The 21220-nt window shown below is 41.2% G+C and overlaps 1 protein-coding gene across 3 annotated transcripts in view; it reads right to left on the minus strand.

The window, feature by feature from the left end:
* The window catches only part of LOC143500352 (peroxisomal succinyl-coenzyme A thioesterase-like), an 85608-nt gene extending 79903 nt beyond the window's left edge, over nt 1–5705 (minus strand). Inside the window, exons 1-3 of one of the 3 annotated variants that reach the window (XM_076994465.1) lie at nt 5626–5705; nt 5295–5406; nt 4936–5035 (exon numbers count right to left, since the gene is read on the minus strand). The gene's annotated coding sequence lies outside the window, so the exon portion shown is untranslated. The other 2 variants (XM_076994462.1, XM_076994463.1) reach the window with 2 other exon arrangements.
* Between the last annotated feature and the right edge of the window lie 15515 nt (nt 5706–21220).

Below are 21220 nucleotides of genomic sequence, written 5' to 3' on the forward strand. Positions count from 1 at the left end.
CCCCTCACCCTCATCTGCCCCTCTGCTCCATCTGCCCCCTCTACTCCATCTGCCCCCTCTACTCCATCTGCCCCATCTGCATGTATGTATGTGTGTGTGTCTGTGGTGTATATGTGTTTGACTGTGTGGAGTGGGTATGAGAGAGATGCAGGTGTGTGCGCGTGCGTGTGTGGGGGAGGGGGAGAGACATTCAAAAATAACTGCCACTCTGTGTGGGGAAGCCTTGTTTTATGTGATTTGCACCCTCCGAACAAACGGTCGTAGTTCGGGACCCATTTAACTTATCGCTTCACCGAAGAGATTGTGTGAGAGAGGACCCCTTGCTGATGATTTTGATATATTTTGGTGTGGTTTGACCCTAAAATGACTGATTTATGGCAAGTTAAAAACACACAAAAATCTCAACAAAGCTGATTCTGATTCTCATACATTTATATGGGGGCCAATGGGGCAGTTTTCTGTGTCTGGTGCCAAACAAATGCTCATAACTCTAAAACTAATTCATCAAATGATTAGATATCTCGGCGTGCCGGAGAGGACAAGTTTCTCTCCCATTTAAAATTTAAATGGAGCTTCTAGGTGAACGTTTCAGGATTTTACAGCAGTTTATCCAGGAGATTTTTGATGATTTTTCATGACAGCACACACTAACTGGGGACATTTCTGAACAGGCCGCCATTCACTCCCTATGGGGGTAATGTCCACTTTGAGGACTTGTCCTGAGGACACCGTATATCCCACATGTCCCAAAAGCACAAGCACACTTCTTCCCAATGAGATCTACGAACCTGCAAATTTTCAAGGTTCTAGCTCAAAAACTGTGACCTGTGAAAATGACCGAAAATCGGAATGGAAGAAGTACAATATAATACTAGAAAGGCAAAGTTCGTGAACAAACTTTATGTTGGCTTGACAAAGCAGCTAAAAAGGCTGTTTTGAATGTTGATGACCTAATGTTAAAGGTTGTTTTAATGTTATTAATGTTAAAATGATGTTAAAGGTTGTTTAAATGTTGATAACCTGCTAAATAATGTTAAAGGTTGTTTTAATGTTATCAATGTTAAATGATGTTAAAGGTTGTTTAAATGTTGACATCCTGCTAAATGATGTTGAAGGTTGTTTAAATGTTGATTATCTGCTAAATGATGTTAAAGGTTGTTTAAATGTTGATAACTTGCTAAAGAATGTTAAAGGTTGTTTAAATGTTGATAAACCTGTTAAATAATGTTAAAGGTTGTTTAAATGTTATCACTGCTGCCCATCTGCCCCCCTGCCCCATCTGCCCCCCTGCCCCATCTGCTCCATCTGCCCCTTTGCCCCATCAGCCCCTCTGCCCCATCAGCCCCTCTGCCCCTTCACCCCTCTGCTCCATCTGCCCCTCTGCTCTATCTGCCCCCTCTGATCCATCTGCCCTTTCGCCCCTCTGCCCCAGCTGCCCCTCTGCTCCATCTGCACCTCTGCTCCATCTGCCCCTTCGCCCCTCTGCCCCATCTGCCCCTTCGCCCCTCGGCTCCTTCTGCCCCTCTGCTCCATCTGCCCCTTTGCCCCATCAGCCCCTCTGCTCCATCTGCCCCTCTGCTCTATCTGCCCCTTCGCCCCTCTGCTCCATCTCCCCCTCTGCTCCATCTGCTCTATCTGCCCCATTTGCCCCTCAGCTCCATCTGCCCCCTCTGCTCCATCTGCCCCCTCTGCTCCATCTGCCCCCTCTACTCCATCTGCCCCATCTGCATGTATGTATGTGTGTGTGTCTGTGGTGTATATGTGTTTGACTGTGTGGAGTGGGTATGAGAGAGATGCAGGTGTGTGCGCGTGCGTGTGTGGGGGAGGGGGAGAGACATTCAAAAATAACTGCCACCCTGTGTGGGGAAGCCTTGTTTTATGTGATTTGCACCCTCCGAACAAACGGTCGTAGTTCGGGACCCATTTAACTTATCGCTTCACCGAAGAGATTGTGTGAGAGAGGACCCCTTGCTGATGATTTTGATATATTTCTGTGTGGTTTGACCCTAAAATGACTGATTTATGGCAAGTTAAAAACACACAAAAATCTCAACAAAGCTGATTCTGATTCTCATACATTTATATGGGGGCCAATGGGGCAGTTTTCTGTGTCTGGTGCCAAACAAATGCTCATAACTCTAAAACTAATTCATCAAATGATTAGATATCTCGGCGTGCCAGAGAGGACAAGTTTCTCTCCCATTTAAAATTTAAATGGAGCTTCTAGGTGAACGTTTCAGGATTTTACAGCAGTTTATCCAGGAGATTTTTGATGATTTTTCATGACAGCACACTCTAACTGGGGACATTTCTGAACAGGCCGCCATTCACTCCTTATGGGGGTAATGTCCACTTTGAGGACCTGTCCTGAGGACACCGTATGTCCCACATGTCCCAAAAGCACAAGCACACTTCTTCCCAATGAGATCTGCGAACCTGCAAATTTTCAACGTTCTAGCTCAAAAATTGCGACCTGTGAAAAGTGTCGAAATTTCATATGGAAGAAGTACAATATAATACTAGAAAGGCAAAGTTCGTGGAACAAACTTTATGTTGGCTTGACAAAGCAGCTAAAAAGGCTGTTTTGAATGTTTGATGACCTAATGTTAAAGGTTGTTTTAATGTTATTAATGTTAAAATGATGTTAAAGGTTGTTTTAATGTTGACATCTTGCTAAATGATGATGAAGGCTGTTTAAATGTTGATATCCTGCTAAATGATGTTGAAGGCTGTTTAAATGTTGATAACCTGCCAAATAATGTTAAAGGTTGTTTTAATGTTGACATCTTGCTAAATGATGATGAAGGCTGTTTAAATGTTGATATCCTGCTAAATGATGTTAAAGGTTGTTTAAATGTTGATAACCTGCTAAATAATGTTAAAGGTTGTTTTAATGTTGACATCTTGCTAAATGATGATGAAGGCTGTTTAAATGTTGATATCCTGCTAAATGATGTTGAAGGCTGTTTAAATGTTGATAACCTGCTAAATGATGTTAAAGGTTGTTTTAATGTTGATAACTTGTTAAAGGTTGTTTAAATGTTGATAAACCTGTTAAATAATGTTAAAGGTTGTTTAAATGTTATCACTGCTGCCCATCTGCCCCTCTGCTCCATTTGCCCCTCTGCTCCATCTGCCCCCCTGCCCCATCTGCCCCTTCACCCCTCTGCCCCATCTGCCCCTCTGCTCCATCTGCCCCTCTGCTCCATATGCCCCCTCTACTCCATCTGCCCCTTCGCCCCTCTGCCCCAGCTGCCCCTCTGCTCCATCTGCCCCTCTACTCCATCTGCTCCATTGACCTAATGTTAAAGGTTGTTGTTAAATGATGTTGAAGGCTGTTTAAATGTTGATAATCTCCTAAATAATATTAAAGGTTGTTTAAATGTTGATAACTTGTTAAAGGATGTTAAAGGTTGTTTTAATGTTATCACTGTTAAATGATGTTGAAGGCTGTTTAAATGTTGATAACCTGCTAAATGATGTTAAAGGTTGTTTAAATGTTGACAAACTGCTAAATGATGTTGAAGGCAGTTTAAATGCTGAAAACCTGGTAAATGATGTTAAAGGTTGTTTAAATGTTGATAACCTGCTAAATAATGTTAAAGGTTGTTTTAATGTTATCAATGTTAAATGATGTTAAAGGTTGTTTTAATGTTATCCATGTTAAATGATGTTAAAGGCTGTTTAAATGTTGACATCCTGCTAAATGATGTTGAAGGCTGTGTGTGTCTGTGTGGAGTGGGTATGAGGAACATGTTTGTATGTGGACGTGCGTGTGTGGGGGGAGGGGGAGAGACATTCAAAATAACTGTCACTATCTCTGCTTGTCTGAGTTGAGAAGCCTTGTTTAATGTGATTTGCACCCTCCGAACAAACGGTTGTAGTTCGGGACCTGTTTAACTTATCGCTTAACCGAAAATATTGTATGAGAGAGGACCCCTGGCTGATCATTTTGATGTAATTTGTGTGTTGTTTGACCCAATATTGTCTGATTTATGACAAGTTAAAAACAGAGGCAAATTGTGAAAAATCCCTTAACTGACACTGTCTCTGCCACTCTAGAATGTGATTTGCACCCTCCGAACAAACGGTTGTAGTTCGGTACCTGTTTAACTTATTGCTTAACTGAAGATATTGTATGAGAGAGGACCCCTGGCGGATCATTTTGATGTAATTTGTGTGTTGTTTGACCCAATATTGTCTGATTTATGACAAGTTAAATATAGAGGCAAATTGTGAAAATCCAATTCTGATGTTGAGAAATTAACATGGGAGTTAATGGGGCCGTTTTTTGTGTCTAATGCCAAACAAATGCTCATAACTCTAAAAGTAATTGATCAAATGATTAGATATCTTGGTTTAACAGAAAGGACAAGTTTCTCTCCCATTTAAAATTTAAATGGAGTTTCTAGATGAAAGTGGAAGGAATTTACAGCTGTTTATCCAGGAGATTTTTGATGATTTTTCATGACTGCACACTCTAACTGGGGACATTTCTGAACATTCCGCCATTCATTCCCTATGGGGAAAAGTCCACTTTGAGGACTTGTCCTGCGGACACCGTATGTCCAATATGTCCCAAAAGCACAAGCACACTTCTTCCAAATGAGATCTGCGAACATGCCAAATTTCAAGGTTCTAGCTCAAAAACTGTGACCTGTGAAAACGACCGAAAATCGAAATAGAATAATAATAATAATAATAATAATAATAATAAAAAGAAGAAATCGGATAACAGAATGTTGGCTTTGTCAAGCCAACATAATAAAAAGAAGAAATCGGATAACAGAATGTTGGCTTTGTCAAGCCAACATAAAAAGAAGAATAGGGAGAACAGTATGTTGGCTGCTTCGCAAGCCAACATAATAACGACCATGTGTATTAAAGACTACTGAAACACCTTCTCATACGTCGGTGTAGTCCAGTAGGTATTACCTTACTCCTGTTCGGCTCCCTGGTACTGGCCGAAGACTCCACATCAGTCCCATGGACTCCACACCTACATAGGTGCCGCTCACACTAGCGTCCTTTACCACTGCGTGCACACATGCACCAATTCATAAATGTGCTCAACCCTGTTCATGAACGTAATTAAGAAGTAGCAGTCATCGGTAGTCAAAGCTTTTTAAACCTCAAATAAATATTTATCTAGATACCTTGTCTGAATCAAGCAAAAAATGTTTACTATTAAAAATGTATTCACCGGGCACTGTTCCGTTTGCGTCGCTGACATAATGTCCGAAAGCTTCCCAAAAATCATTGTCTTCTGACTGATGCAGTGAGTGAAGTGTCACCTCTTGTTTTGGTCTTAAATTCTTCACCACGATTTGAAGTTTCTCATCCACAAGCCCCCTCGTCGGCTTAATCGAAAGTAAGGGGAATTGTTTGATCGCGGTGCTCATCGACCTGCAAACAGAAACGCGAGATGGTTCATGCCATGTCGTTGTAAAGCCAGTTTCTTTAAGAAACAATTCGTCATTCTACCAGAACCGTTAAGGATCTAGCTAGCTACACGCACTGTGTACATGAAGCGAGCTCAGCCAAATTCAAGAACATTAATTTCTACCGTTTTATAGCCAACATTTTCACATGTGGTCTTAATGTCCCCCGTGTCTCCTGACTTACCTGAATGTTTCTACTTTAACTGGTTTTATACTGCTTTGGGAATGACGGTAGCTACAATGTCCGTGAATGGTAACCTCCGGGTTGCCAGATTACTGCAGTGTTTTCCAGCAAAAACAAACGTGTTTCAAAATGCACGAAAATCAATACACATGAAAATCTTCCAAACATATATATTTGCATGTTTTCAGAGTATGAAATTATTAATGCGTTTTTGTGTTGCGACACACGACCCTATCTTGTAGTGTGCCTTAGTTTGGAAAGCATATAGTTTCCCTACCAACTTCAAACAACATCCGTATAATTTGGCGGTTAACTGCACAATCTGGCAACACTAGCTAGACTTTCATATAGTGGCCTAGTGGTGGGACTAGATACTTTACAACTTCCCAGATAGCAAAAGAACGTTGATTCAACGTTGATTCGCCGTTGTCTTGCTCAACGTAGAAATGTTGAATCAACGTTGAAATGTGACGTTGATTCAACGCTAAAGTGCACATACGGTTCTACGTTGAATCAACGTTGAAAACCGGTTGACACTGGACAGTTGATCAACTTTGGTTCAACCATTATCTAAATATTGTTTTATTAAAATCCAGTCCTGCTTTATGTACAGCAGGATGCCCATAAAGGGAATTATAATCAATGAGTTAATTAGTAGTCTATTGAGTAGTGTATTAGTTATATACAGTGATGTCAGTAACGCGTTACTCTAATCTTACCACTTTTTTCGGTAACGAGTAATATAACGCGCTTCTATTTCCAGTCCAGTAATCAGATTAAAGTTACTTATCCAAATAACTGTGAAACGTACGAGGTTAAGAAGTACTTAGCGCTACGAACGTTTCGGGAAACCCACCCCAGTTCAGTCAGACAGCTTGTGAAACGAAATACCATTACAATTTCAAGCATTTTAAAGTAGGCGACGTTAGTCAAAATTCCAGCACTTTTCAAACGTGGAACACAAAGCAACATTAAAATTGGTCAGGCAAATGTTCCTTCCCGTTTTTGAGGGGTGTTTCTTTATACTACCACATATCGTTACGGGAGGACACTGCACAGAATGACTTGTAAAACGTGCTCGCGCTCTCACAGGGTCGAGCGCTACGGTCAGACGCAAAAGTAGAACTGAGCCAAGAAGAAAGCAAAAATATATATTTTACTAGGGAAAATATAAATAGTAACGCACAGTTATTTGGATAAGTAACTTTAATCTGATTACTGGACTGGAAATAGTAGCGCGTTATATTACTCGTTACCGAAAAAAGTGGTAAGATTAGAGTAACGCGTTACTAAGTAACGCGTTACTGACATCACTGTCTATGACTCAAGCACACTACACGCTCAGATATGCATGTGTATCTTGATGTTCATACTCGGAGGCTACATACAGCTCATCAAAATTATTTCTACATATGGTTATTTCATACTTGCATGGTCAGTAACTTAAAAATTACAATATAACTGACAATGTATTTTAAAATGTAAGCAGTTTATTATAAAAAAAAGTGTGGGGAAAAAAATGCATTGGGAACAACCAGTAGCAAAAGCACAGGAGATTTTTCTTCTAAAGAGATATAAGCTATAAAGTCTTTGAATTCTGAAAAAATCTCCTGACCCAGATGGGTTTACAATAGAATTTTATAATGAATTTTCCTCCTTTCTCGCTCCTGTTTTGGCCAGGGTATATAATAACTCACTTCTCATTGGTCTTCTACCCACATTCATGTCTCATGCCACCATTTCACTTCTACTCAAAAATGACAAAGACCCCATCCTCTGCGCTAGCTACAGACTGATATCTCTTCTTAATGTGGACTTTAAGATCCTGGCCAAGGTTCTTGCCTCTCATCTTCAGCGGGTTCTACCTGACTTAATTGCTCAGGACCAAACTGGTTTCATGCAGGGTAGACATTCACTCTTTAACACTAGAAGACTGGCAAATATTTTATACTCTCATCCTTCTGACTCTCCAGAGGATATCATCTCTCTCGATGCAGAGAAGGTCTTTGATAGGGTGGAATAGCACTATTTAGCTGCTCTAGGTTTGTCTCTTGGATCCGTCTTTTGTTTGCGGCTCCAACCGCTTCTGTTCTTACTAACGGCACTATCTCTCCCTCCTTTCCTCTCCAGCGTGGAACATGTCAGGGCTGTCCTCTTTCACCTTTACTGTTCAATTTGGCTTTGGAACCCCTGGCTATATGGCTGCGTGAACATCAGGGTTTTGAAGGAATCTCATGCTCCAATTCTGTGCATAAAGTCTCTTTATATGCTGATGATCTTTTATACGTTTCTAACCCCAGCTCCTCCCTTTTTTGATAGTGTCAGGTTATAAATTGAATCTCCAGAAAAGTGAGTTATTTTTGGTCAATTCAGCTGCTCAGTCGCTTCTCTTATCCTCCTTTCCTTTTAGGGTAACTCATAGAAAATTTAGATATTTGGGCATTACATTTATGCACTCATTTAATGATTTACTGGGAGAAAATTTTATTCCTCTACTTGACAAAACTATATCAGACCTGGATAGATAGGCATCATTACCCTTATCACTGATTGGCCGTATTTATTTAATTAAAATGAATGAGCTACAATTTATACTTATTTCAGCATATCCCTATCTTCAGAATCAGAATTGCCTTTATTGTCAATTTGCATTACAATGAAATTTGATTCTACTCCAAGGTGCTTGATGGGACAATAAATACACACAATGACATAAAACGACATAAGTTAAAAGTAGTGTCACATTTACAAATGGTTCAGTAGATTGTTTCCGTGATATGTTGAATATTGCTCAAGCTATTTACAGTGTATGTTACATACTATTGCATGTGGGAAGTATTTTACATGGGTTGGGAATTTACATTATTGCTGTTATTTACATGTTGTTCAGTGCAGTGATGGCTCTTGGGTAAAAGCTGTCCCTGAGCCTACTTGTATGAGTTTTGAGCAACCTGTACCGTCTGCCTGAGGGTAACAGGTCAAATAGGTGATTGCTGGGGTGGGATGCATCCTTGGTGATGCTGACCGCCTTTCTGAGGTAGCAAGAGGTGGCAATGTCCTCCAGGCGGGGCAGGGAGAAACCAGTGATCCCCTGGGCCATGTTGATCACCCTCTGCAGCGCTTTTCTGTCTGCTACTGAGCACCCACCGTACCATGCCGTGATGCAATACATAAGGATGCTCTCAATGATGGATCTATAAAAGAGCACCAACAGTTTCTCCTCCATCTTGTTCCTCTTGAGAACCCTCAAAAAGTGGAGTCGCTGCTGGTCTTTCTTCACCACTGTTGTTACCCAGGAACCTGATGGAGCTGACCCTCTCCACGCAGATTCCTGAAATCCAGAATCAATTCCTTAATCAACAAAGCATTTTTATTAATTTATTTTTTTTGATCAAAATTTTTTATTTTTCACACAACATTCCAATAACAGAGGGGTGGGGAGCGACAGACAAACAGTACAATTGTAAGAGAAAGAAAGTTTTACATATTTGAATGGTACATTCAGCTTCAGAAACACAGAAAAAAAATAAATAAATAAATAAAAAGGATAAATAGAAGGAAGTATCTATATTCAATGTATATTTTGCAGAAAGTCCAGAATACTCAACACAAAGATTTGCCAAGTTTCAACTGTCTTGGGTTTAGCATTATGAAGTCGGGCAGCAGTACTTTCAAGTTTTGCGATATTTAATAGATTCATTACCCAGTATGATTCCATGTGAAGTCCAGGCGTAATCCAGTTTTGTAGGATTGTCTTTTTAGCAGCAGTAAATCCAGAGAACAATAGTTTACAGTGTAGCATCTTCAGCTCCAAATTGGAAGTGTCATTCAGGAGACATAAACATGGATCCCAATTGTATTCTATGTCTAAGATATCACGCAGCCCTGAGTTCACACACTCTCAAAACATATGCAGAAATGTACCAGGGGCAGATGTGTTGCATATATGACAGTAATAGTCGGCTTGAATGTTCATTTTAAATCTTCTGTATGGTGTAAGGTATGCTCTATGAATAAGTTTAAAGTGAATGAGCTGATGTGCTACATTTTTTTATGTCCTGCTAAGATTGGACCAAATAGTATCCCATTCTGGAGTACAACCTAAGGTGGCGAGTTCCCTGTCCCATAATGTTGTAACAGAAAGAGGTTTTATGGAGACTTCAATTAGATTGCGATAGATCCTAGCAACACAACCTCTTGAAGGTAAGTGAGGTTGTATCCAGTTCACCACTGGGTGACTGGGTATACAAGAGTCCCAGGGGACTCCATAGGCCCTGAGTGCTGATCTCAATTGTAAATACACAAAATAAGTAGATGCTGGTAAATCAAAAGTAACCTTTAGTGATTGAAAAGAGTGGAAGCCTCTGTTATGATAGAGGTCGCCACAGATGTTGATACCCTTAGAAGACCAAGAGGGTTCTACAAAGGGTTGTGTGCCTCTCAAGAGCTTGTAATTGTGCCATAACGGAGTGGAAAAGCAGATTTTAAAGGGTCCCCCAATTAGTTTTTCTACATGGAACCAGATCTTGAGGGAATGAGCAATAATACAACCAAATTTCAGGTGGGTATTTTTAGAGCCAGTACCTGTAAATAACAGATCCTGTAAACGATGTGGCCTTACAAGGGCAGATTCGATAGCCCCCCATGTGGTTTTGCACTCTGGGTCGAGCCAAGCACGTAAAACTCTTAACTGAAAGGACAGAAAGTACACTTTGAAATTTGGTACAGCTAAACCTCCCATGGACTTCGGCAGCTGTAATGTTGTCAGCCGGATTCTAGGTCGTTTATTGTTCCACAAGAATTTTGAAACAATAGTCAATCTCAGTAAAATATTTTAGAGGAGGTGGGAGTGGTAGCATAAAGAATAGGAAGTTGAGTCGAGGCAGTACATTCATCTTGATTGTCGCAATTCTTCCTTGCAGGGAGATCTTAAGACTATTCCACCTTTCCAGATCATGTTTAAGTCTATCCAGCGTAGTCATAAAATTTTCCTTTGATTTGTGAATGTCAAGATGTACAACAATGCCAAGATAGGTGAATGACTGCTTAATCGGAATTATTGAAGGGATAGTAACATTTCTGCATAGGTCATTTATCGGCATTAGAACTGATTTGGACCAATTAATCTTATACCCTGATAAACTGTTGAAGTTGTCAAATATTTTCATTGCAATTTGTATAGAAGTGCCCAAGTTGTCTAAATATAGGAGAATGTCATCAGCGTAAAGTGATATAAAATTGCTACGACCTCGAATATTGATGGGAGATATTGAGGACTGTCTAATGGCTTGCGCTAAAGGTTCCAAGGATAAACAGAAAATATGGGGAGAGATTGGGCATCCTTGCCTAGTTCCACGCTCAAGTTGAAATGCAGGTGATATGATATTGTTAGTTAGTACAGATGCCAAAGGTGAATTGTACAAAACCAAAGTGTTCAAGGACAGCCCACATATAACTCCATTCAACCCTATCAAAAGCTTTCTCTGCATCTAAAGAGAAAACAGCACAGGGGCTAGAGAACGTGTGTGCAGCATCTAAAATATGGAACAGCCTGCGAATGTTATCTGAGGCAAGACGTCCCTTAATGAACCCAGCCTGATCTTCGTTAATTAATGTAGATATCACAGTTTCTAAACGTAAGGCAAGAACTTTGGCGAATAATTTCACATCACTGCAAATAAGTGATATGGGTCTGTAACTTGAGCATTGTAACGGGTCCTTTCCTTTTTTCAGTAAAAGGGATATTAACGCAGTTTTCTGATCCCTGTGAAAACTTCCAGACTCAATAGCAAAATTAAAGGAGTCCAGTATGAGAGGCCCTACCAAATCCCAAAGATCAAGGTATAGCTCAGGTGGCAACCCATCTAAGCCTGGTGATTTGTTCTTCTGAAGGTCTTTAATAGCCTTGTGAAGTTCTTCCAATTTTATAGGAGCATCAAGGAGATCTCTATCCAATTGTGAAAGGACTGGAAGCTTTAACCCACCCAGGAATTTCTGACATTGAGTGGCATCATAAGCTATCTCTGATTTATATAGATTTGTATAGAACGTTTTGAAAACATCATTGATAGCTGGAGGATCAGTGATTAGTTGATCATTCGAGTTTGTAATTCCGTTTATGTAGGCTTTAGCTTCACATTCCTTCAGTCTGAGAGCCAACAAGTGACTGGGCCTTTCTGCATCAACATAGTATTTATATCTGGTTCTATGTAAAATAAACTCAGCCTTAGCAATTGAAAGAAGTTTGTTGTTCCTTTAAGGATCTTAGGTTGACCATTCGATCTTCAGAAAAACATTGTTTTTGCAGGGTTTCTAAAAATTCTATATTATTTTCTAAATCATTAAGTGTTTGTCTTTGTGATTTGGAGAGAGTTGAAGAGAATGATATACAAAACCCCCTTATAAAGCACTTTGTTGCCTCCCACAGGATTTGAGGGTTACAACTGTGAGAACTATTAGTGGAAATAAAGATACGTAACTCGGTTTTAATTGAACTAAGAAAATTCAAGAGTGAGCTATTGAACCTCCACCTGGGGGCTTTGGTTATTTCTGGAAGGAGAAAACTACAAAAAACAGCTGAATGATCAGATAACAACATAGGTAAAATAGTGATGGACGTTTCTGCTGAAACAAGGGGGGGACTAGCAAAAATATAATCGATCCTAGAAAAAGACTTGTGTCTATGTGAGTAAAATGTATATGCTTTAGTTGCATTATTTTTAAAACGCCATAAATCAATAATATCAAGCTCTTTAATAAATGTATTAAGAAGTTTGGAATTTAATGATAGAGCTATCAGGACAGGACTTATCGATTACAGGATCTATCACAGCATTGAAATCACCACCGACCAGCAAATGAGAGTCTGATAATTCCAGCAGTTTGTTGCAGAGCCCACTTAAAAATGTTCTATCCAATTCATTGGGACAGTATACTGAAACTAAGGCAAGTCGAGTTGTGCCTAGTCTTACTTTAATAAAAGCATATCTACCCTCTTGGTCATTTTCTACATGGTCAATGGTGATGGGTAGTCTCCTTTGAACCAATATAGCAACACCCTTAGTTTTATTAGGAGCGGACGAGGACACAACAATTTTATAACACTTATTTTGGAAGCGATGGATATCACATTGTTTAAGGTGTGTTTCCTGTATCAAAGCTATCGAGACAGATTTCCGATGGAGGTACTCCAGAACTCGTGTTCGTTTTACTGCTGAATTAAGCCCATTTACATTAAGTGTTAATATATTCAGGGGTATTGTTGCCATAATCTATATCAAATTGTCCTCGAATGTATAATAGAATGGGTGGTGGAGACCGGTCCTTCAAATAAAGCAAAATATACACATATAGATATATACGTACACATACATGCACATATGCAAAAGTAGTAGCGATGTACCCACAGTAATACAGTTTGTAGTCTGTCGCTAGGGGAAATAAGAAAACTATATACAAGAAAAGCACAGACCGCACAGATATAAATTCTATAGGTCTGTAAGAAACAAAAACAGCTGTTGATCCGTGGCATGACCGCTGCAACCCACGACAACCGAGATCAACCCATATAACCCATCAAAAAGAAGTGTCAATATTAATAACTGGTCTTACTCCCATTGTAAACCAATATGTATTCAAATAGCCCAAGTGTGCCTTTATAGTTCGTGTTTGAATAAGCATTACAGCCTAGTGGTCACTTAACTTTCATCCATATCTCCCACATGGGCACCAGCAACTACTCGCGGTTCTGATGGACTCTGTTCTTCGTTGATAGAGTGCTGGGACAGTGATTGAACGAAGTTCTCTGCTTTTTGAGGATCATCAAACGTTACCATTTTCCCATGATGTTGCAGTTTAATCGTTGCAGGATAGAGGAGAAAAGGTAACGGTAAACCCATTGCGCTCATTTTTTTCATGACTGGTTTGAAGCTTTTTCGTCTTGCGGTTGTAGCTGGACTAAAATCAGGGAAAACCAATAATGTGTTTTGTGCGTGCTTCACCGGATAAGCTTTCCAAGCTCCGTTGAGGATAGTGACTCTGTCTTGCCATCTTAGAACCCTAAAGATCAGAGTACGTGGCCGGCCGGTGTCGTTCTCTTTACCGCTGTAAACGCGGTGTGCGCGGTCGATCTCAATGTCTCGCCCCTTTAATGCAGGGATCCATTTAGAGATGTTAGCGCGAAGAAAACCCGCTGCGTCTGACCCTTCGGCCGATTCTGGTAGCCCAACCAGTCTTATGTTATTCCTCCTGCTTCTGTCCTCCAAGTCTGTAATTTTGTCGGTAAGTTTATCGACGTGACTTTTGAGGTCTGCAGCTGCACGCCTATCTTCCCTTACCGCGGCCTGCATGGAGTCCACTCTATCGCGGGTTTGTTTAACCGCTTTCGCCTGTAGTTCGAGTTCAGAGCTCAGGTTCTGAATGGCTTCGTTGTTTTTCTGCAAACTAACTTGGATATCACGAAACCTAGGAGTCAGAATCGAGTCCACAGCCTCTCGTACCGCCGCAGCGACGGCAGAATCCAAGGTAGCCTGTTGCTCTTTAAGGGCTAGCCTAATGCCGTTAGCAATAGCTTCATCCAGCTCCTCTTTAGAGATAGAATGATCCTTGAATTTTTTCTTTAATGGCGAATGCTCACTTTCTCTTTTTCGGTGCTCCATGTGGAGATTGATATCAGCAAGGCACTGAGTGAAAGCAAGTCCAGCATATGTCAGGATAGATGAAAAATTATGGGTTTATAAGCAGAGCTCAAAACTTTTCGTGCATCGCCGCCGAGAGGTCACGTGATCCCCCTATACCTTGATCTTTGGGATTTGGTAGGGCCTCTCATACTGGACTCCTTTAATTTTGCTATTGAGTGCTGGAAACAAAGCATTTTTAAATAAACTTGATGGTGTACTGACTCCCTTTATTTGGTTTAACAAACCTGCCCGTCTGAAAGGGGCATCGCTTCAACTTCGGAAGACTGATTGGGGGGACTGGCCTTACCTAATTTTCGGCATTACAATTGGGTTGCAATATCCATAAAATAATCTATTGAAATGTGGGTAAATCTTCCATTGACTGTCCATTGTGGACACAGTTTGAGCTGTCCTCATCTCAATATTCCCTTAACTCCATAATTTGTTCCCAGCTTCCTGTTCCTACTAAATGGCTCAGATGAACATATGAAATCCACAAACTGACCTCTGGACATCATTCCTTCCAAGATGTTCAAGCAGTGCTTAGACAGCTATTAATAAATTTCAAGACAGCACACTGTCAAAGTTCAGGTTTTGTCCCGTCCGTCTTTAAGCACGCTGTGGTCAGGCCACTCCTTAAAAAACAGATCTAGATCCTAAAGTTCTTTCTAACTTCAGGCAAATCTCTGGAAAAGTTCTGTAAAGGCTTGTTTTTATTCAGTTGCAGTCTTTTCTAGAATATCATAACTTGTTTGAAAAATTCCAATCTGGTTTTAGATCTCGTCATAGTGTAGAATCTGTACTACGTAAAGTACAAAATGATGTTGTTTTGTCCCTTGATGCCAAAAACCAGTTATGCTGGTCATGTTAAACCTCTCAGCAACTTTGACACTGTGGACCATCAGATTATTACTCATCTGGCTCACCATATCAGTCTCCAGGGAGTGGTTTTTAAGTGGTTTAAGTCCTATCTAACCGACAGAACTTTCTCTGTAATGATGGGTGATGTCTTCCACTTCGGCGACTCCTTTGACCTCTGGTGTTCCGCAGGGATCCATTCTGGGGCCTGTACTCGATTCACTTTACATGCTGCCACTAGGACCTATCATTGCACGTCATAATCTCTTTCCATTTGTATGCATATAATTTACAAATCCATCTGCCTGTTGCTGCAAAATAAGCTGTTATCAGCTGCTTAAATGACATTAAGCATTGGCTGTCTCAATTTTCTCCATTTGAACAATGACAAAACTGAATGGATTTTGTTTCACACTAACAGGAATCCATGTAACAATTCTTTCAGTTGAAGTTTTTCGCTCCCCCACCTTAACCGGGTGGTAAAAAACCTAGGAGTGAAGCTTGACAGTAATTTAAATCTTGATAAACAGATTGATTCAGTTGTGAAAACAAGCTTCTTTCAGCTCCGTTTGCTCTCTAAAGTAAAGCCTTTCCTCAGCCGTATTGATTTGGAGAAAGCCATCCATGCATTTGTGAGCTCTAGACTCGACTATTGTAACACTTTACATGTTGGAATTAATTCGTTTACAGCTTCGTTTACAGCTTGTTCAAAACTCTGCTGCTCGTTTGTTGACCAGCGCACGTAAATTTGAGCACATTACACCTGTTCTTTCATCTTTGCACTGGCTCCCGGTTCAGTTTAGAATACAGATTAAACTGCTGGTCTTTGTTTTTAAAACTTTGAATGACCATCACAGAACTTGAACAAATCCATCAGCCCAGCAGAGCCCTATGGTCAGCTGGCCAATACCTCCTTAAAGGGCCTGAATCTAGATGCAAGCACTGGGGGGATCTCTCCTTTTCTGTTGCTGATCCAATTGCCTGGAATTGTCTTCCCTTAGAGTTACGTTCCATCTCTGACCTGGTTCTGTTTAAGGCCAAACTTAAGACCTTCTTATTCAAAAAGGCCTTTGACATATAATTCTTGACACTTTAAATTACTTCTACTTTTATTTTGAATGGTTGCTATGATATTGTTTTATTTGTTTTGTTAAGCACTTGCAATGCAAGGCACTGATGGAAGGTGCTATATAAATAATTTTTGATTTGATACTTTTAAATCTCAATGTCCAAAGATGAATGAGAGGTCCAAATTTAAGTATGAGCTCAGGATAGTGGGAGAGATAATGATGTTTCGGCTTAAGGGTGTGTGCAGGAAATAGCTCGAATCTAGATTGAATATATTCTTCAATGAGGACATTCAAATAAGTAAGCTGATCAACAGTTATCTTCGGTGCACACACATAACCAACCACCTCTCTGAGGAGTAAAATCAACTTCCATACTCTACTTTCCAAAGGATTCTTTATCCTGTCTCCAATCAATAAAGGCACCAATCTCAACAGATACCAATTCTGAACTGCATGACCACTTAACTTTTTACTAACCGGGTTGATTTCTGGACGCTTGTCATTTGCTTCATTACCAAGATATTTAAAATAACATAGAAATCGCTGATTTTCAGAAAAGAGCTCAATCACTGTTGACTGAAACAATATTTTTATCTCATAATTTTTAGCGATATAGAAGTGAATTGTATGTTTTCAAAACAAAGTCGTACAGCGCGCGAGAAGAGGCCGCGTGACACGTGTCACGTTGAGCTCGGCTGGAAGGACGAGGCATGAGTTCGACCTTGTACGGCTAACGTCACTTATTTTCACACAACTAAAGCGCAGACAGCGCACGTATAACATGAGAACATATAACATCTACTGACTCAAACAACGACGAGCACAGGACACTGCGCGAACGCACATTAAATAGACAAACCACATAAACCCCAAGTGATGACGAGACGAGCCACAGGTGAGACGGATTAACACGACGTAACCGCACCCACGGAGATCCACAGATGCAGACGACTAGACGTAGACAATGTAAACACACGCCCAAAAGGGAGGGGTCGGGGGCCGTAATGTGACAACACGACGAGGGTGCTGAGTCTTATAACCAGATATCTAACTAAACCAGCTAGCTTAATTTTCCAACCATTTAACGCATCAGTACAAAACTCCATGACCACGTAAGTAAAACTTATCATGGGTATTACGTGTTAAGACTGTCTAAATTAAATTAAATTATATTTATAAGTTAGATCAACCCAAATTTTACTTTTAACCTAGATGGGTAGCTAACTCACCTTTCTTCAGAGTTGTATAATCCAGGTTCAGAAAGTAAAAGTCCTCACCAGGATTTTGCTCAGGCTTCCTGGATTGTGTTGATTCCACTAATTTTACCTGGATTGCACTAATTAGAAATCTAGCAAGCTTGAGCAAAATCCTGGTGAGGACTTTTACTTTCTGAACCTGGATTATACAACTCTGCCTTTCTTCGTTCACCATGCTCCACCATCTTCTCAACTGTGTACTCAGTGGTGGAGCTAGACTTTTTTTCAAGGGTGGCCTGTTAGCACAAGTCCGTGGTCGCAGGGTGGTTTCACAGCAACAGTCAAGGCTCCTGTTCCCCGGCCAAGCAGCCTCAGTACCCTCGGTGCAGGCGATGGGCCTCAGGCAGGAACCAGCACCAGCACGACCCTCCGTGGCAATGGCATATCCAACCCCGGCATCAGTACATCCACCGGCAAGCCAGACCATCCCCCAGGTGCCTGCAGGTGCCTGTATCCAATAGTCTTGGGTAGAGGCATGCAAAAAGATAGACAATACAGACTGAGTGGACATCAATTTAAACCACCATAGATTTAAATGTACATAGCTCACATGCCAGTGATCAGCATGTGGCTCCGGCAGGCTAATCTATAGCAGCATAACTAAAAGGAGGGGTTCAGAGGTGACCATAGGCATGAGGGCTCACTGAGACGTTGCTTTCCAGTCAAGTCATGACACAGCTGGATGACAGCATCAACATCTCAGATTACCAGAAATCTCAACGTCTGACAAGGGGATTTTTAGCTGAAGGCTTGATTAAATAGGTGAGTCTTAAGTCTAGATTTAAAGATTGAAACTGTGTCAGAATCGCGGATTGAGGGGCTTTAAAGGAGAAAGCTCTGCCTCCGGCTGTAGTATTACAAATTTTGGAACTAGGAGAAATCCAGCATTTTGGGAGCACAAAGGGCGAGATGGGTAGTAGTAAGCAATGAGTTCACTCAGATATTGTGGGGCAAGACCATTTAACGCCTTATAGGTTAACAGAAGAAATTTAAATTCAATGCGATATTTAATCGGAAGCCAGTGTAATGCCGCGAGAGTAGGACTAATATGATCGAATTTCCTGGCCTTGGTTAGGACTCTAGCTGCAGCATTTTGTACAAGTTGTAGCTTCTTTATGGACTGTTTAGAGCATCCAATTAGAGCATCCTGCTGTTAGAATTCAGCAGTTCTAACAGCAGGTTATCTTTACCACAGCATGTTCCAAAACATAAGCGTCCAGCAGGCTACTTTGTCTCACGTGTGTATCTCCTAATATGGACTTCCCTAGAGTTAGCGGAAGCAACTGATGTATCAGTTGAACGCAGAGAAAGCTAAATGACCCAAGACTAGTAGCCTAGTGACTACCAGTTAACAGAGTGCTCTTACCCTCAGCACTCTCCCTGACCTGGGTCACAGTATAGCACACATGCATAATATGAACTAAACATGGTTACACTGAATCACACTACTTCATTATTGTAGTCCTTCTGCTTAGTCAAAATGGACATGTACTAAATCATAAAGTTCATAATGATCTCTTATAATAACTAAACATGATCTAATCAATGATGATTAGTCAATAATCAATAATTTCTCTCTCACACTCCCCCCCCCCTTTGATTCTGTGTAATCATTAAAAAGGAGAGAATAAATCATTAAGTCTATCATAAATCGTCAACTTAAGTCAGGCTCTAGAGTCAGTTAAGCTGCTCAGGGCCATTGGGCACAACCCAGCCAGTTGCCAGGTCGTCCCAGACGTCTTCGTTAAACAGATGTCCCAAGGAGTCTGCTATCTCAGGCTCCTTTAAGTCGTTGTGCAAGGCCAGCTGAAAATGCTGACGCATAAGGCCAGTAAGCCACGACGAACAGCAAGACAAAATACAAGGCACTAAACACAACAACAACTAAATGATTATTACAATTGGTAAAATCATAGTCAGCATCCAATGTCCCCATGGGCCTAGCCATGAAGTGATCCACCCAAACCAGGTTCTTGAACCTCGGCCTTCATGTGATCAATTAAATCAGTAATATTATCATAGTAATCTGGAATGCTGAAACAACATGAAACATTGATTTTCTTACACACATCTCCTTCTTTTGTGAGGAGGAGGTCTAAAGCTAGTCTATTCTGGACCTATACTTGTCTAATTTCTTTCACTTTTTGTTTAATATGTCCAGGGCAGTCTCAGTACGAGAAGCCAAAGTCAGAACTTGCCCTGCAAGTCCGTTGATCTTATTCATTGTTGCTGCCGTTCCTCCTCTGAGGAACACTGACCCCCGTTGTATGATCTCTCAGGTAGAGCAGAGTAGGTTTTCTCTCTGCATGCCCACATCGTCGCCCCTTCTGTTACTGGGTTCACGATGCCATGACAGGAGGTGAAACTCCATTTTGCAGAGGAGTTATTTAGTCTAATGGTGCATGTTGATTCGTCTCTGGCTGTTGCTACCAGATCAACCTGGCACTTGGTGTGCCCTATTCAAAGATGGCCTTCAAGGCCCCCTCTGAGCATAGACACCACTCTCCTTCAACAGGGGCGGTGTCAAATGTCATGTTGCGAATGCCGGCTCGTGACACTTCGTCATTTGATTCGCAGTCGTTTATTTCCTATGATCCATACTTGCAACATCATCACCTACCCAATCAGGAACCTTACCACTGTGAATGATGGCGTGAGACATGTTGTAGAATTGACCTGTTATCAATCTCGCATATGGGTCTGTTAATTAACATTGTAGCCATTTCATAAGTGATTGGTGTTGGTGTTCACGGCATGTGGAAAGGATGGCAAACCAGACAGGGCTAGTTTGGTTTCACTGCAGTAGCAGTGACATTGGACATTACACATGCTTTCTTTCCCTCACACCTCTCCTCCGGTGTGGGGGAGATGACAGTTGCCCCTCCTGTTGAGAAAAGCATCATGTAAAAAACAACAGCATAACATTCATTCTGGCGGCTGCTCTGGAGCTCTTTTGCAGTGGGTGTGGTGTGTCCACGTGGCTCGGCCGCTGGTCTTCACAGCTGTGTTGGTTGTTAGCAGCACGTGGATCTCTGATCAGCACCCAGTCTCCCGGCTGGAACTCGTGCAGTGGATTCTCTGACACCTCTGACAGCTTTGACCTGCTCAGACAAAATAGAGACAAACTTGTGCAGGATAACATATTAATGGCTCAACAAGTGTGTGTGTGTGTGTGTGTGTGTGTGTCCCATTCCAGCAGCACTACTCCCATGTTTGGAGGCCTTCCAAACACAAACTCAAAGGCTGATAAGCCTGTGCGAGCTTGGGGCAGAGTGCTGCTCTGCCACAAAACCAGAGGCAGACATTTCAATCCTGTTTCCTGAGTTAATTTCCTTTAAAATTTAGTTAATTTAGCTCATTTAGCCCTTCGTGTACAAAGGGAGTGCCGTTGTCACTCGACACCCTCCTGGGTAACCCCCATCGTGGGATTATTTCCCTTAGTAGCATCTTTGCCACCGTATCTGAATTCTGCTTTGTGGTGGGGAAGGCCTCCGTCCATTTGCTAGACATACATACACACAAGCCTGTATTTCAGCATGTGTTAGTTCAACAAGATCAATTTGCCAGTGTTGAAAGGGTTCGGTCGGCGGCAGGTGTCCGGTGGATGCATGTTTAGGTCTGTTATACCCCTGTGGTGGGATACCAGACAATGTGAACAAAATTTTTTGGGTGAGTATGGTTATTCTTAGTGCATGCTAGTGCATGCCACTATCCCCCCTTTGCTCATTGATTC

The sequence above is a fragment of the Brachyhypopomus gauderio genome, unplaced genomic scaffold (assembly GCF_052324685.1).
Source record: "Brachyhypopomus gauderio isolate BG-103 unplaced genomic scaffold, BGAUD_0.2 sc142, whole genome shotgun sequence".
Lineage (NCBI taxonomy): Eukaryota > Metazoa > Chordata > Actinopteri > Gymnotiformes > Hypopomidae > Brachyhypopomus > Brachyhypopomus gauderio.